General features: G+C 40.2%; 1 protein-coding gene across 1 annotated transcript in view; it reads right to left on the minus strand.

Moving 5' to 3' along the window:
• Nucleotides 1-16,003, minus strand: part of disp1 (dispatched homolog 1 (Drosophila)) — an 86,561-nt gene that overhangs the window by 33,444 nt on the left and 37,114 nt on the right. The gene's annotated exons all lie outside the window — the stretch shown is intronic.

A 16,003-nucleotide genomic window follows, 5' to 3' on the forward strand; every position in this document is an offset into this window, starting at 1 on the left:
GTATCAGTTCTTAATACAGGATTCACACAAGCAGTCAAATAAGGAGCATCCCTTTACTTTCAAGTGTGTCCGGTGCGTCGCCAATTAGGTTTGTCTCATTCCTCCCTTTACACGGAATTGCTTTGAAACATTTATTCCTTTTGTGTGAAATACATCCAGTCTTTTGTCCGTTTAAGCTACTAGCTACCTGAGGAATAATGGTTCTTGCTGCCAGAGCCATGTAGAGAGCGTGTTGCCACCAGAGTTAAGTGTAATGTTAACTGGGCACATGCAGTAATATTTATTCTACAACATGAAAAACATTGGTAACAAACCCACGTGTGGCTTTCTTATGTTATGTGCCTTAAAAAAGCAGTTTTACAACAAGTGGCTATACATTCAAACTAGCATTCACTAGTCCACCTTTACAGCCTTGTTGTGTTTATACTCCCGCTCTTAAAAATATTTTTTTTTACAAGGGAAAGGCTTTTGCACAATATGTAAGCATTCAATATCAAATTATAAGTTGGAAGTGGTGACGATGAGGTCATGTGACTGTGGTATAGTTTGTTTGTAGCCTAACATTGGCAATGTAATTCTGGTGCTGTTTCTAGGCTTCGTACATGTGCGAAGATTAGCTTCCTGAACCAAACATGGAAGTCATTATCGTGATATTTATTTCCTGCAATTATCCTAAAGCCTTGATAAACACTTCCATTGGCTTTTTTGTCAAGGAAACTATTGGGTGGTGCTTATTCCCTGGTATCCATACAAAAATCATCATCACAATGAAAATTATATTCTTCCAAATGTCACATTTTAAGTTCATTAAACTCAATAACATTGCAGATGGCTTACGGTCTAAACAAAATGGACAGGCTGTTCAATACAGCAAAGTTAAATCTGTATCTTACCTGGATAATTTAGAGTATTCTTATTAAGGTTCAACATTTTGACTTGTAAAGCAGAGTCCTGAATGAAACCCCTAAACCTTGTAGCTTGCTAATCACAGTCCCAGTACAGGAGTCAAAACCCGACCCAAGATAAGATTATTATTTTTTACGAGACAAACACTACAGTAGATCAAACAGGAGCGTCGGATAGCATTTATTCTATTGAGTAGATGTTAACAAAATGACCACAGTAGGCTTGCAACAACCCTATATGGTTACTTAAAGTCACAGTAAACATCCTTTAATTATCAGACATTCGACCACATAATTCCTTAATATGGCTGCACCCGTTCTTCACACACACAGTTTACTTAAATTATAGATTACTGTTCAGATGTGTTGGCTCCTCTTCTAGGTTTAGTTTAATAACTACTTGAGCATGCTCCCTTTCGTCTCTCTATCCCCACCCAAGGCAACAAATGCTCTGGATAACTGTGTTCATTCAAACCTCAGAGAGGGTGGAACTGTCCAAGTCAATAAATCCTGAATTTAATACGTTTCATTTAACTATCTTCATTATCCAGGTTCAGGCCACAGTTCATACTCAGAGTTTTGATAGTTCATGAACAAAAATGCAGTTTTTTTAAAGAGTTTGAATGTAGATACCAGTTTACCGCAAAGAAAGTATTTCAAGTGATGAATGAGGTCAGATAGGTGTGTGTTCATTTTATGTCCTGTTGCTGCTGTTGTCTATTATGTCAAGCCCTATAGAGCAAAATTACTTATGTCTTTGATTAAGAGATTATGAACAGGAAATAACTATGAAGATAAAAATGTAGGGTCCACATAAGGTCTGCAAAGTTGGAAGTTTCACACACACAAATTGTGATCTCAGGCAGGAACCAAATGGAAAATAATAATTTTGATCTGGCAGTTCCATCAGTGGCCCCTGATTTTCTTTAAGAAGTGCCTCATATTTACAGACTAGAGACTCTTCTGGAAAAAAATTTTTGCTCACAAACAACTGATTCCTCTCAGCAGGGGAGGAAGTTCACCACAGGGAATGCTGGGAAGGCAGAGGGCCATACCTGGCTTTAATTTCAGCTGTCCACCAGGATTAGGACATGGTTCATATAGCCAGCTGTAATCATCTGCAGTGGTGAGGTACTCGCAGATGGCCCCAAGTCGCAGTCAAAGCCGAAGCCATTTAGTGCTTTGTAGTTTTCTCTAATGATAATAGCCCCCTATTGATAAGTTGTCTAGAGCTTGTTGTGTTGTATTGTGATTCTCTTTTATTTGACAAGAAATAACATTTAGATTTTGTGCATATAGATACCAAGGGATACTTTTTGGTAGTTTTTCATCACTTGATGTTGAAACACATATTTTAGATCAGAGGTAACCAGCAGGTCGATCACAAGCGACCGCTCTATCTGGAAAGCCTCGGATGTTGATTCCCTCACTGCTTGGGACAAACTGGCTGTGTTTTCTCTGTGGATCTGCTACATGTCGCTGTTGTGTGTTGTCCACACTGGCAGCGTGTCTGCTAGGGTACTGCTGGTAAAAATTCTGTATTTACCTTGAATAAAAGTTGGGTTCTTTTCTCAACTAAATGCCTCAACCCTACTGTATGAAGCTGTGCATCTTCCAGTCTTGCGATAACAATCAAGCCTTGTTAAAAACATATGGATTGAGTCAACAGAAACGCTTGAGTGCTTTTGGTTTTGAAACAGGTACAGGAAGTATTGCAAATATGTATGTTTGTGACATATTCAAAAGATAGACAGCCCTGCGGTTCACAACAGAATGGACAGTGAACATTTTCTTTCACCTGAGTTTGAATGTTTATCGGTCGGATATGTCACTTCCTGTACCCGTTTCAAAATAAAAGCACTCGTTTCTGTTGACTCAATCCATGGATTTGTTGTGAAATATGTGCAGAAGCGGAAGATACAAGGCTACATACTTTATAGTATTGGTATGTATTTGAGTACACAGGACTACTTTTAAACAAGAAAAAATACAGTAGTTAGCTCTGTTGCAGAACTTATTGTTGAACTGAGAAGCTACAGCAAATACTGAAGAGATGCCAAAGCGAATATTATGCATTCAATAGATAAAGTTGCATGACAGTCTTTCTTTGTGTATATTTATGCTTGTACATTGAGCCTGTTGTAACAGAAATCGCAAAAATAATAAATATGACCATCCTTAGTGTTTCGTTGTCCAAGAATGAACAACACAGAAAAAGAGTTTTGTTCCCATTCTACAGCCTTTTAGAAACATATTTTCAACTCCAAAACACGCTTCATATCATGCTGCTGAGGCTCGGAGCCAGCTCCCTGTGGGTGCAGCAGTGACAGAGCAGTTTGTGAATTATTACACTGCCCATCACCGGCTCACTGATGGTGGTCATGCGGCCTGTCAGCTCAGGGCAGTCCTTTGAAATCACAGCACCAAAGTATTTCAGCGCTTCCAACACTGTGTCTAGCATCATACCTCCAATAGGATTAACACTGAGTTGATTTGTGGGGTTAAACATTAGAGAAACTGGGTTTTGGTTTTGCCAGCCTGGGCCAAGGTCTGCCTGCTAAAGAAGGAACCACATCAAAGGCCACACTGTACCAGGAAGGACAGAGGCCCTGGTGGAAGCCCAACGGCCTGTGATGATTGCCCACAACTCTTCAAAGTGACAGGTTTAGCAGACAACTTAAAAGGAGGGGGGGGGGGGAGAGAGAGACGAGAATGAGGGAGAGAAAGATAGAGGACTAGATGTTTTTGAATCATTGACATGTAAAAAAATAATGCTCAACGTGGTCCATCATGGTTTCACATCATTTTAAGAGGGCTAATTCAATAGCCAATAGTCCCTTTCATTTTTGGATTTGAATGAAGCAGATAAGCAGCCCAAACAATTATTGTTGATTTCTCTGTATGCCCAACCAAACACTTTATACATCTGCAAAAAAGAAAGACAGTTAAAAAAAAAAAAAAAACTGTAGGTGTAATGACCCAACTCATTGTGTGCTTTAAAAGCATGTTAACAGTCCTCTTATGGCTGAGCATTCAGGTGCTGGATTGTCATGTGCTCTGACATAGGCAGGAAAGAAGCAGGTAATCCTAGAAGCCCCTCTGAGCATTTCACCCACCCCTGCATGTGATAATGTCTGTCTGTGAAAGTAAAGGAGAGAGGGGGGCAATCAAGGAAGAAGTGAGAGCTGATAGACTGCATTAAGAAGGTTTTGCTCGGGTGATTGTGGGTTGTTGACTGAAGAAAGAGGAAAAAGAAAAAGGTGTAACTGCATTTATTCGTCCCAAACACATGCACAGTCATGCAAAGGCACACTCATGCAGGTAGGGAAATTTAATCTCTGCTTTTGACCCATCTTGTGCAGTACACACAGAGCAGTGAGCAGCCGCGTACAGGCGCTCGGGGAGCAGATGTTGGGGGAGTAAGGTGCCTTGCTCAGGGGCACTAGACAGGGTAGGGAGACTCTTGGATTTTTGGACAGATCAATCCAGGTTCGTCTTTTGTTGTCTCTCCGTGGAGTCGAACCAGAGACGAACCAGAGACCTTCTCTGCCCATAGTCCAAGTTTCTGCCACTAGACCACCGCCTCTCCACGATTGACTGGATGAATACGAGACCGAGACAAAAAGCAGACAGCCGCTGCCTGGCACACTGATCAGGCTGCTCTCTGGCTTCCGTAGGTCAGAGATTCGGAAAACAGGGAAACCCAATCCCTTCGACAACTTGGCAGTGAGGATGGACATCTCCGACCCAATTAGTGAGGAGCTCCCTGATGTCTGCCCAGAAGGACCCAAGGGGGCTGAGGAATGGCTGCAACATGAATGAGAGCTTATGTTTGAGATACACGCCATTTTAGTGACAGGATGCCTTATCTGTATAGTTTGGTTTCTTTTATGTCCCCTGCTAAAAAATTTGAATGCCGTAAAAAAGCGAATTATACATAAACATTTATTATACATAAAATGTACGAGAAATAACTGACTCAGGACTCAAGCTGTGACATAAGATGACTAATGCTCTTCTTAATGACCTCCAGCACCTGTATGGCCGAGGCTTTTTCTCAAGGGAAAAGATTATTGTTTGGGAGTGTCAGGATCATTGAGTGAGTTTTAATCCCCCCACTATGCTATGCTGGTGCTTTTGGAATCTATTAACCCAATGTTATCAATGAATTCCACAGACAGAATGCCTCAAGAGTTAAATTCAAATATAAACAGGAAAAACAGCCACAAATCACATCAATAACACGCATAACTCATCCAGTTTTCATTACCAGGATGGAATTCCATAGTTCTCATTTAGATATTTGCAGTATTTAGACGGCAATGGGTCCTTCCAATGTTTGTGAGGACACATCAATCATATCGATAACGTTTTTGGTATTGCATCTTTTACTGTAGATAGAGCTGTTAAACTAGAGAATAATATCAGTTGGGAGCTTAACAGTGTGCAGACCTCCTCTTTTATCCTGTGGTGGATGAGGTTTTGTCCTATAATCCCTGGATGTGTGAACATTTAGTCCCTAGTTTCTACATTTTTCTTGGATCACTGCCTGAAAAGCCCATGGGGGAAGTTAAAGTATTTCAAATCTTTGAACCATGTGTCTCCCATGTCCATTTGATTTACTTTGTTGTGTAGAGATGGTGTGATGGATTCACTTTTCTTTGGCAAACTATTGTCTGTTTATTTGTTAAGCTACCATTGAGGGCCTGTTTGTAGCTCTGTCTGTCTGTCTATATGTATGGTGCTTGAGATAAAGACGTATTTTGGAGCTGTAGAGTAAGCATAACGACAAATGTCTTCGTGTTTTGACGTCAGCGTTAGGTAAACAATGTGGTTGGTTTGATTTGGGGACATTTGTCGAGTTTGGGAAGATGTCGCAATAATTATATAAAAAAATCATCAATTTCAAAATAATTTCTGCAGTGGGTTCTGATTAACAGGGTAAAGTCAATCTGAGAAATGTGTCCATGTCGAGTTTGACCTTAGGTAAACATTGATGTATTAATTTGGGTTGTGGACCAATCACAAGCAGTTTTGACAACGTCTCGGTTTATGCAAGTTCATACAATGTGCCCCAGAGACATACAACTTAGCATTTAAACTAAGGCAACAGTGATGTATTTTAAAACTAAAACTAAATAGTGTGGAAGTCACCTCAAAGGCCAGCCCTGTGAAGATGGTTTGGAACTGGTGAACAACATAGGTTCCCAAAGGTCTAAAGAGATACATTGTACAGAAGGTAGATTTTTTTTTACTTTATTTTGGAAAAGTCAATCCAGTGAGTACATTAAAAAGAACATATTTGGGTTGAAACTTTGCTTTTACATATGTCGGCGAGGCCTCTCCCTTTGGTCTGGTTTATGATACAGGTTGTTCAGGTTTATGACACAGCTGCATTATACAGCTGCACAGTATAGATTTCTGATGATAAAAAATGAGTTGCAGCTCAGGGACTTAACACACATTGTGCCGTCTGTGGGTCGACACCTGACCTGTGACAAACAGAGGGTATCTGGACTTAGTGACACTTTGTAGGGCGGGTGCAGAACGAGTGAGTGGGGCAGCCATGTGGTTGTGGTTGTGCAGAGACATGCTGAAACCAGATGACCCATCTGTCTGCTTCTTATCATTTCCTTTCATACACAGCACAGAGATAAAAGAAAATGACAGATACAAGGGTGAGAGGAATGCAGAAAAAAGTGAAAGCGGTTGGCTACATCTTATAGAGATTGGCAGAGCATTTTAGGTCCACTTCTAGTCATCATTCTTCTCCGAAGTGTTGCGGAAGACATCAAATGCACATGTTCGATTCACAAGGGTTGGCAGGTGCAAAACCCGAAGGCAATAATACTTGTTGATTTGTGGATGATAAAATGATTTTAATGTGCTATGATCTTACAGCAATTTGAGATTAATGAACCGCAGCCAAAATGCTTTCCCTACCATCACTCATCTCATTTTATTAACAGAATTGACAGAGCTGCTCGACTCTTCTCCAATGAGCTAAAACAATTGGCTCAAACACAGCATTGGGAGAGAAAAAGCCAAAATGTACAAAAATGATCCTATAAAAAAAAGGCAACAATCAAATATCTTTAGATGTACTCAAAATTGGTTAATAAAGTTTTGTATTCTATCTTAAATATGGATCCCTTTTAATCAGAGAGATTCTACTATACCTCAATTTTCCTTCCGGTTATATATTAGTTAATATTATTGTGATCACAGCAAATCAAAAATAATGACTTGTGGAAATGAAGGTTCACAAAACAAGAGAATAATTCTGCACTAGATGGCTGTGCAGATTGGCTACATGACCCTTCCCAAGGGTCACCACATATAGGGATTTTTTTTAATCTTAAAATTATTTTCAAATCTGCTTTTTCAAAATCCCCACCCTTACAAAGTAGCAGTTTGGTGTTTGGATGGGGGAGAAAAGATGTTTTTCAAAGTTTAAAAATCTGTAATAATAACTAATAAAAATAAAACAAGAGAATTCCATCACGATTCTTGACAAAAAATATCTGGAAAGAAACAGACCTCACTTTGATGACAAATCCAGGAAGTACCATCAGGTTTTTGAATTGCATGCAGAATCAATAGTAGCAAGCTGCTATTATTTGGCAGACGAACACGACGGTATTAAGAAATTAGAAACAGAGGCCTGTTGTTTTACTGCTGTTGCTTTAACGCATTAAAGTATCCACACTTTTGGCACAAAACTAGGCTCAGCCTTCTAATTACATCTGTTTTTCCTAAGGATTTCACATGTAGTCATGGGCTTTAGAGCGGCTCAACCAGGCCTTTGTTGTTCTTCAACACGGATCACCCCTGCCTTTCTTCCCGCCACTCCTCACTACCTCTCCCTCTTCCCAAGTTCCTGAGCAACTTTTCTAGTAAGGGGAAAGACACAACTCCATCAAAACTTTTCTTTCTTCTGTCTTTGAGAGGGACAGAGGTGGAAATGGGAGGGACAGACCAAAAGAGGGGAGAGTAAAGAAGGGAGAGGGATGGAATGCAAACGCAGGTTCTTATCCAGTTGAAGAGAGGAAGCACAGAAGAGTCCAGCAAATGAGGAGAGTCTGCAAAGCACAGAAGAGATCTGGATTTGTTTGAACGGAGCCTTGGTTTGATCTCGGACACAAACAGGACAACAGGGAAGTTATGCAGAGTGGAGAGAGGGAAAGTTGGAAGGAGAGAGGGATGAGAGGCTTTGAGGGGAGCGAAGTTAGCGTTTGCTCATCAAAAGGACAACGGTCTTTGAGGAATTGCCCAAACACACACACAGCCAGCAGCCTTTTTACACTCAACATCCCCCCCAGCCTCCACTCAACAAACACAAAGTGTGTGTGTCTTTGAGTGGGTTGTCCACCCTTTGGGAAAGGAGCAGGGGTATTTTTACGCAACTGTGTCCATGTGTTTATGCTAACACGTGTATTTCCCTGTCCAGAAACTATTTTTTATTTGTGAGAATACCCAAGAATGAAGAGGCAGAATTTCCTCAGCAGAGGGAAGAGACACGTTCATTTTATTTGTGGTGCAGTGTAAGAGAATTGCTGAAACTTTTTTAGGAAGTGTCCTCTTGAGCTTTGTGACACCTTTTTAAAATGTTGGTGTTCAGGATATGCACAGGCTGCCCTTAAGCTCGGTCAAGGAAATGCACCAGGGACAATATTATTTATGAGCTCCATAATTTATTCATAGAAATTTAAAAACTATATTTAAAATTCAACACTGTGGGCATGCAACTAATTTAATTGGTTTTGGATCAAAATTATGATAATATTAAGTTTATTGGTCCCATCTAATCACATATATAAATATACAAACATGTAAATAAATATAATATATATTGTTTAACTATACAAATACATATAATGGTATATTTATAAAATTTGTAGTTATAAATACATTTAAATATTTTCTCTTTATTATCCAATCTCAAATTTGAAGCAGTGATTGTTTCCAGCAACCTGAGAAAAAAAAAATCTATCTAAAAATGAATTTTTGGCAACCACAGGACCTGAAGCTCTCTTTTAGTTACAGCGAATTAATGAGAAAAGTAAATCAATACTTATTACTCTTCTGTCTAATGTGATTGGTCAACCCTCGACGCCGTCTCAGGTACATCCGCCGTCTCTGAGTTACTTCCAATGCAGACTGACCCTTCATTTATTTACAAAAACACCCTTTTAACAAGGCGAGCACTCCAACAAAAATAGGTTATTTACGTTTTACAGATTCAGCAACAAGTGATGAGGACGAGCTGATACCTGGGGCCTCTCCCTCTTTTGTTATGAGAAACAGAGCTGGCTAAGTGGATGTGGTGTAAGAAATAAGTAATGTCTTTTACTGCTTTCCCTGTTTGCTGTTTCAAAGTGTCGACACAGAGGTACTGTGGACAACGACGTGGGTGTGAGACCTAAAACATCTCTCTGAAATATGCAAACGGCATGAAAGTTGCCACAGTCACTTAGACAACACAATGAGGCGACATTTTTGTGGCAGGCTTAGCATTGCTCAGCAGCTCGATGAAGGATACAGGAATGGCATATTGTGTTGTTTTGTTAAGTTTGGCTTCAGTTTGTTTGTCTCCTCCCCCAACAAACTGTATCACTAGCTGCCACTGCAATAAACTGATGACATCTCCAATATATTGATTAGAGTGAAAATAATGTACAAGTCCACAGGGTGATGCTGATTTAAATTACTTGCCTGGTCTAACTAGCCCTCTGAGCTGAAGAATATTGCACATACATTTGAGAAGCTGGTATAAGTAATTTTTTGGGGCATTTTGTCTTATGCAAGAACCACTGACTTACTTCAGCTGACCCCGAAAAAGAATGTACAGATTCCCCTACGGAAAATTCCAATAATAATGTAAGAAAACAGTGACCAAAAGGAAATCATTAAATTATTGCTATTTGAGACATTTCCGGGCAGCAGACAAAGGCCTGAGCAGTGGAGCTCTTAATGTCTGACACAGAGAATCCAAAGCAGAAACGACTCTGGTGGGATTTTTTTTTATAAAACTTGACAGATCGCATCCATGTGTCAAATTTCTCTGGGAGCCACAGTCTCCCAGAGGGTGGGGGACTGGAAGGCCTCACGGCGGAAAATACGTAAAGAAAATCATGAGATTTTTGGTGTGGTTGAAAAAGCAGAAGGAGGTGCGAGATCACATCCTGCTGTCATAAACCCTTTTGGCAGTCAGAGACGCAGAGGCAGAGGTGAACATGTGCAGGAGAGGCAGTGAGCGGATGAAACGAAGGCGAGTTTATTGGAAAGGGCAGAGAAAGAAGGATGGAAAGGGCGCAAGGGTGAGAGGAAGGGAGCGGCGGCGAGAGAGACAAACTACATACAGTACAGACATACTGGAAATGCTGCAGTGTCACCACACATTACTCAGCCGTAATGCACACAAGGTCAGTGTAGAAACTTCTCCGAGACTTCCAGGCCACTTCAAAACAATCTCTGCATCTGAATCATCATCTGCTCTCCAAGGATACTCGCATGGCCAACTTTATTGTGGACAGATGAGCTTGATATACGAGGTAAACTTTATATGACAGGAGGTTCAGTTTTCCTCTGGTTTCCATCACATGGCCAGATCTTATCCAATGCAATGTTTTTCAAAAAGTAGAATGTGTTATTTGTGACCGACCACAAAATGTGACAAAAGGTTGCCACAAACACATTTCTAATACTGACTGTCTGTTTCGTGGCGTTTGGTGTCTTATTCTTCCCAGATGCAGCCACCACGAAATGACACAAAGACCTGTGTCACTGCAAAGTTTTCACGCTGTTTAGACAAGTCGCAGCATTTCTGTTTTCCTCTATTCTCCATTGTTTCTCCAGCAAAGCCAAGACACTGTTAGAGCAAGAGCTTAGAGTTTCCAGCTAATAATATTACATTAGGAAAATCAAAAGCATGTGGTATAACGAATGGCAGCTCATTTATTGCTAAGCTATCTCTCAGGGACTGTTTGAGTTCAAGGTGAAGCGGTACAAAAAGCTGCCTGCACAGTGTTCAAGCCCAACAGCATTTTATGGAATGGGAATCCAGTAATGAATCTGATAATCAGATCTGAATTGTTTCCAACCCTTTCAGAATCTTTTTAGATTCATCTTTCAACAACTTTTCACTAACATAAATCATCATTAAACACAATATTTGAGAACAAAACACACCTTTACAATCCATTGTAACTCAATACAACAGCTATGCCATGGTGTCAAGCTTAAAAAGTTGTTATCCAATTTTTGCAGAGATTACACATAATGTGTAAATCGCTTTAGCATTAATATTTATTTGTACTATTGAAGTAATAGTTAAATGTGATGATACACCAATTGATTGATTGTACATGCTCCACCTCTGCAAAACCTGCTGCACATGAAATCAGAACTAGAATAACATCCAGGTCTCCTCCATTTTATTATCCAGAGGATCCCCTGCTTCTCCTGGATTTCTACGGACTTACTATTAGGGGGCCAGGTGGATAAAGTCTGTAGAAACTGTGGAGGTGTCTGACTCAGACATTTGCATTTATACATGCACTTCCTCCGTAGAAGATAAGGAGGTTCGGCAGAGTCCATTGCATGTCTGAATGCAGCTATATTGATCCCATCCATTGCTGTTTAATGAAGCATTACAAATTTCCCTGAAGCTAAAGATAATATATTTATCAAACATTTAAAACTTCTTCATGAGATCAGTCACTTTCATATGAGGCTGGACACATCTCAAATATTGCATGAAACTCTGAACTCATTACTATTTACAAACTTAACATTGAATGGTTAGTATAGTACATTTCTCATTAAATAATTATTTTAGTTTAATAATAATTATTGTGTATATTATGTATATTTTGGCCTATTTTATTCTCTTGTCTACTTCATTCTGACTACCTTCTACTGTGAATGTGAACATGTGAATTTTCCTGGCAAGGGATCAAAGCTCATCTTACTACTACTGCTATCCACAGACTGCCTGAATGTTTTGTGCATTACTCTTGGCTGACAGAAAAAGGGGGAACATATTACCTGCAGTAATCTACATCAACAATAAACAATAATTTGTCAACCATACTATATTTTGTTCTTATGCGTTTGGCTGGTAAAATAGTAACATAGTTGATTTGAACAATGAAGTGAACTCTTTGGATGACAAGACAAAGAAACGTTTCCTGCCATGCTTTAGCTTGACACGCTCCTTTCTACACAACCATTTGTTGTGCTACACAGACGGTACTTCAGTTTTTATGGCCTTGTCCCGCTCTCAGGGAACTGGGCAGAACACTGTGCTGTGGGAACATAGCCCTTGGCACATCAACGCAGTGCCTGAAACAAAGATGCCGGTGCCAAAGCAAATGGAGTGACTTCATCCCGTGTCATCTCACTGAAGGACAAGTGGACTCTCGGAGGGCCCTCGGAGGGTTCATGGGGTGCGGAGCCGGGAAGAAGGAGCTGAATTAAATTTACTAAAATGGCTTTCTGGCTCCAGAAAACTGCTCTGCATGCAAGAGACAGAGAGAATATATATCTGAGCATAAGTTCTATTGTTATGCTAAATATTGCCTCTTTAGCCTAATGTGCCTGGGCGCTGTCGAAATATTATGAATGTCAGTAAGGTTTGCTTAACTGAATTGAAAATTATACAGAGGGCCAAAAATACTCAATTACAGAGGAAATAAGGTAGAAAACAAGTGGGGACCCATGAGTAAGAAGTATGTGTGCTCGTAATGTAGAGTATATAAGCATGCGTGTGTGGTTGTGTGTGTGAGGGTTGTCTCCGGTTCTGGAGGCGGTTAGAGCTGAGCTCAGGGCACTTGGAGCCCTGCTTACTCCCTGTGGAGAGGTGTGCGCCAGCAAGAAGGGAACCAGGGCCTCTGCAGCTGCACACACACACACACACACACACACACACACACACACACACACACACACACACACACACACACACACACACACACACACACACACACACACACACACACACACACACACACACACACACACACACACACACACATATATTGCCTCCTCTGTGTCTTTCTCACACATCCTCTCTTAATTTTTTGTTATCTGAGCTGACAAAATAAAATAAAACAGAAGTTGTGTCACAGGGTGCATTAAGTAAGTAACAACATAACAGAATTACAGTGATAAGCTGCACATAGACAAAAGAAACACAAAAGAACTGAAGAAAACTGTATCAGGACTGGTACTCAGGTGCAAAGGCAGGTTTAGAACTGAGCTCTTCCCAACCCTCCGGTACAGAGAAGTGATTTTGGCACTACAGGTTATTGCAACTTTCCTGTTCATAATATGACGCACACTGGCTCAAAAAGTATTTTTCCTCGCATGCAATCACTGGAAAAGGAGCATTGTAAAACGGTGACTGCATTATTTGAGTGTCTCAAACGCCCAGAATGATTCTTGGATTTTTACTCTCAGAATTTCATCCGTTTAAGATTTGGAGAGTATAAAAGAACTATATCCAACTATTTTATCTTATGCACGTGTGCAGGAAGTCATCAAGGAGTCTCAGATCTGCATGCTTTAAACTTGCTCGAAGGGTTGAAGGATTCTAGTCAATACTTGATTAACACCAAAAAATTTGCAGGAACGAGGAGGGTTTGTGACCAAGAAACTTACATGTAAATAAATGAGGTGGTATCTTTGAGGAGGGTATTCAGCTGTCCTGAATACACCCAGTTAAACCTAACAAATTATTCAGCAATGGAATCCAACATATTCTAGTCTAAATTTGGATATAATTATTTTAAGAGCATCTCAGTCAGTGAAATAAAAAATTGTCTACGAGTTGCTCCACGGTCACTTTCCCCATCCATGTCTAGCTAGTACTTGCTTCCAGGAGAAATCTGGCTCAGGAACAAACTAATTGATAAAATATTTGAAATAAGTACGCGACAGAAATACAACAGAATATGGTACTTTCTGGCAGGTTACAGACATGATCTTTTTACAGCTCTGCAGGGACAGTGTGTTGCTCAAAGACACTTACGCAGAGCAGATGCCGGTGTCAGGACAGCTGCCAGCCGCCAGCTGCCAGACCCTCTGTTTGAGAAGCAGCTGAAGGATGCTCTGCGAGTTCATGGTTCCAGTTCACGAAAATTTCAGCACAACATGAATGGTAAAAATAATCAGGGTGGAATCCAGTCTCATTACTAAAATGCACTGCAGGGACCGAATGCAAAACAAGCCTGCAATGCATTTAGACTCCAGGAGATCTTCACTGAATCAGATTGAAGTAAATTAAGGGAAAGAAGAAAAAGGAAATGGGGAATCTTGCTTTTTTGGGGGGGGAAATGGGTTTTATTAAATTATGTTAAATTTTCAGAATGGGGGTATTTTTCTGATTTCATTTATATTCAGTTTCTGTTTTTTAAAATTTGTTATACCTTTCATCTTCTCTAGCCGGGGTCTAGTAGAGTTATGGTGTGCAGGTGTGTGTTTGCATGCATTTTTCTGTGGAGAAGTGTTTGTGTATGAGTAGGTGTAGAGTGTCTAAGCGAGTACCAGCAGAGCGTAATGGAGCCGTGGTGGGAATGCAGCAGGTCTGACATCAGTGGGCTCCATGATAAATGTGTACTTTGCCAAATGGACCCTTGAAATAATCCTGTATACGCATGGCTACTTTCTACACAACTACACACACACATGCACGCAAAGGTGGCTTCAATACAGTGGACAGAGTGCATTTAATACAGTGTGTGTGTAAAAACAAAATGAAAGAAAAGAGGAATGGTGGATGTTTTCACTTTTCTAAACTCCACCGGAAGAAATCGTCAAAGATGGCATGTTTAAGGATAAACACACTGTACTATGACAATAATGGTGCCCCCTTTCTCCTACTAACAGCTCATCCGCTTCACACAACATCGACTCCCCTGTGGGCACTGAGCCTCGACAACCGAAAACAAATTCGACATTAAACAGAAAACTGATACTGTAAAACAAGGGCAGAGAGGGGCTACAGGTGTCTGTGTGTGAGTACAGGTGTGTGTGCGTGCTACAAAGTATGCACAGGGGCTGTGTGAAAATGTGCGGGCAAGTACAGGTGGGTGTATGTTTCCCTCAACCCATCAGTCAATGGATACGTTAACACATGAGGGTATGTTTGTCCCGACCATGCATGTAGATGCATACTTATGGAGCTGAAGGTCTGTTTTCAATATTTCCCTTTTGTTTTTTTTCTTCTTATGTGAGAAAACAAGTTTTTATTACTACGACGCAAATGGTGGGTAAAGCTTTTTGGCACCAGTGAAGCGGGGCGTCAAAGAGGACCAGTAATGCTCAAAAATGAAAATAAGTGCAAAGTTGTCCAGTTTCCTTTAGCCAATGCTGACTTTATTAACTGTCTGTATATGTCCATAAATATTTATATACAGAATAAAATTAATATAAAAGCAGACAAGGGGAGTAAAAAAACACTCCACACCCTGAATGTGACGGAGGCCAAGCCTAGTCTGGCATTAATCTCAGAGTCATTAAAAAATGAGTGGGAAATTATTAGTGACAGGCTTATGGAATTACATCATGCTTAGGGTCAATGGGACTCTCCCCAAAGGTATAATGAAAAGCATCGGAGGGGCGATGATTACCCTGCACACGCTCTGTACCTCAATCAGGCAATGCTCTTTTCTATTTTTTCTTGTAATAATACCGTTTTAAATTGAATAATTTATACCAATTGAAAACAAATGATCGGTTAATCTAAATAAGATGTAGAGTAACCAATCTTATGGTTTCATCTTGGAGATTTTATCATGAAAATATTCCATATGATCAATCGATCATTGTATATAACCTGAGGTTTTGTCTGTAGTCCGATGGGGTTGAACAATACCGGGAAATATAACATTTTGAACTATGCATCATTTCAACTTCTGACTTCTTCGTAACTTCATCACTAATCATAAGACATTATATCACAATGAATACTACTCTGATCACTATGAGCTTTAAATTGTGTCTCGAACAATCTTATCATTGAACTTGAAAATCCATCCAGGTGTTGGTCAGTTATTTTGTACAGATACACAGACGCTACTCAATATAGTTCAACT

This window comes from Pleuronectes platessa, chromosome 17, assembly GCF_947347685.1.
Source record: "Pleuronectes platessa chromosome 17, fPlePla1.1, whole genome shotgun sequence".
Taxonomy (NCBI): Eukaryota; Metazoa; Chordata; class Actinopteri; order Pleuronectiformes; family Pleuronectidae; genus Pleuronectes; species Pleuronectes platessa.